Source organism: Vidua chalybeata, chromosome 3 (assembly GCF_026979565.1).
Source record: "Vidua chalybeata isolate OUT-0048 chromosome 3, bVidCha1 merged haplotype, whole genome shotgun sequence".
Classification (NCBI taxonomy): domain Eukaryota; kingdom Metazoa; phylum Chordata; class Aves; order Passeriformes; family Viduidae; genus Vidua; species Vidua chalybeata.
In genome coordinates this window covers 79,219,916-79,222,477 of record NC_071532.1, presented here as the reverse complement: position 1 = coordinate 79,222,477, position 2,562 = coordinate 79,219,916, and the positions used below count along the sequence as shown (strand labels likewise).

The following is a 2,562-nucleotide window of genomic DNA, read 5'->3' as shown; positions in this document are numbered from 1 at the left end:
TTGACAAGGTGATGATTGTTCAAAGGTTGAACTTGATTCTCTTAGAGGTCTCTTCCAACCTAAATGATTCTGTGATTCCTGAAAGTTTCCTGTGTTTGTGTGTGAGCTGGTGTTGATAAGGTATATCACGCAGCAAATTGTGTGACTTAAAAAACAAGCAAGAGAAACAAAGTATTTAAAATATTCAGTTGAGTGCTTCCAGTACTCAATACAGTGTTCTGTGGTTAGGTGAATATCAAAATGTTTTACACACAAAACAATTATCTGTGCTCATATAAGCACTACCTTATAGCTTTTTTTATTCCTTAATAGGATGATATTGAAAGTACCATGAAAGTACCATGCTTTTGTCAAGTTGAAATACTTTCCCATTCTTTCATTCTTTGCAAGGGGTGAAATGATAGGGAAAAAAATCATAAAGTTTTAAACACTTTACAGTTAGTGCTTTTTTTCTATTTGATCTCCCCAGAGCAGGATTTAGGTTGATAACAAGTTGTCCAAAATGAGCTGCCTGCAGCAGAGCTACATTTCCAAGATCTCTTTGTAATCACTGGAATTCAAATCAGCACAGACTGTGCAGGTCTAGAGAGTTGGTTCAGCTGTGCTGGATGTGGGATTAAGGGTGCCCAGGGCCATTTGAAATGTCCACTGACAAGCCAGACCTATCTTTTGTTATTTTTTGTTTGTCTGTTTGTTTTTCCTTCCATTTATGCCTGTCAGACAATGTTTTCTATACATCTGAAGCCCAGTTTGTTGCTAAATCTGTCTCAATATCTATATCTTTGATCACTAGTAATGTAAAGAAATTGTATTGTGAAAGTAGGTTTTTTTGTGGTTTTGGTTTTTAACTGCCTTCAGATTTTTCCTGTATATGTTTATTTAAAAATATATCTGCACTCCTAAAGACTTAATAGTTTTATGCTTTTCCTGATCTTTAAGGGCTGTTTTCACACAAACAGCAGCAAGAATAAGCTTACTTCATTTTGTATTCTACAGATATTTAAATCTACTTGGAGAAGGGGTTATGTAATTTTCCTAGGCAAGTCTGGAGAAATTTGGATTGACAAAATCCCAAACTCTCTGTACCACAGCCCTTTCAACTTCATGAGCAGATATTATAATTATTCAAGCTGCCAATCACTGAGGGGAAAAAAAAATCATATTTTTGTGGAGCTCTCCTAGAGTGTGTGATCAGTGGCTTAACACTCTAGTCAGAGTCAAAATTTACATAGTTCATGGCCAGAGTAAATATTCTGTGGTTGTCTCTCAGTATAGTCCTATGAGTATGCAGTACAGATTCTCTTAGTTAACTACCTGACCTTCATTCTTTGATTTTCCTGTTGTTGGATAAATTTCATGTTTTCCCAGCTGAAATTTTAGGGCAAGCCTGCGTGCTTAGTTCCCATGGAAACATGTTACTGTCTTCACACAAACTGGACATGCTGAGTTGCTGTGGCAACACAGGTAAAAAATTCTAGTAGGTGTAGCAAATTGTCAAGTCCATGCTGGCTGCCAAGCCTGAGCATCTGGCATTTGCCAGGAGCTGCTGCTGGGTGCCCCAGAAGGGAGTGAGGAGCTCCCTAGGATGCAGATGATGGTGTTAAACCTTTAAAATGGCAGAATGTTCTTCCCAACTTGCATATCTTTCTGCATTTAACCATGAGAAATGCACTTGCGTTATGTGTTTTGTAACTTCTCAAGGGATTTATTGATTCTGTTATTGATGATTGGGCATGTAGAGGTCAAAGAGGAGTGTCTGGATTTTGTCACCAACTTGCAAAGGTTTCTAACTGAAATGTACTTGCTGGCAATCCTGAGTGTATTTGCATCTTCACATGGAGAACATAATCCTGTTGGAAATATTTTCTCCTACTTGAATTAAGGAATCAGTTTAAAATGCAGTGAGATTAGATAAGGAAGATCCACTTATTGTGGATTTAAAAGCAAGTAAAGCAAGAAGTTTGAATCAACTTGCTAAAGATACAAAGATATTTACCTGGCAGAAAATTGAGGGGTGGGAAAGCACTTGTGATTATGTGATAGAGGAATAAGTGACTTCATGCTAGTCGAATTGTAGTCATACAAGAGCAGCTTTTGCCAAAGTCTGCAAAGACAGGTATGTTAGTTAAAGCACAGTATGGTACCACCTTTCTGCTCACTAAGTCAGGAGTGGTGCCCAGCTCATTCCCAGTAAAGTAGAAGGAAGTAGCTAAACCAATTGACCAGCTCAGGATGGGGAGAAGGGGCTCATCTTGTTTCCCTTTTGGTCTTGTTGAACTCTGCTGTGAACTGTATCCCTCTTGATCAAATGAAGGTCAGTGCAGAACACAAAGTAAAATTTTGAGCATCAGCTCCATAAAAGATGAAGAGGAGACAAACCATTTTAGGGAAGAGTTATCTGCTTCAGTTAACGTAAGGCCTTATCATGTATTTCATTCATATTAAAATACATAAATCAATAAATCAGTTGTTTTAAATGGGAACCTATAAGGCTTTGGTTACCTTTTGTACTCATCTCCTAGACTCTATATTTATATTTGGGACATAACTTCTCAAAAACTC

The 2,562-nt window shown here is 37.6% G+C and overlaps 1 protein-coding gene across 1 annotated transcript in view; it reads left to right on the top strand.

The window, feature by feature from the left end:
- The first annotated feature begins 14 nt into the window (after nucleotides 1–14).
- MRAP2 (melanocortin 2 receptor accessory protein 2) overlaps nucleotides 15–2,562 on the top strand; it is a 41,158-nt gene continuing 38,610 nt past the window's right edge. The window contains exon 1 of the mRNA XM_053939777.1: nucleotides 15–120. The gene's annotated coding sequence lies outside the window, so the exon portion shown is untranslated. The remainder of the gene's footprint in view (nucleotides 121–2,562) is intronic.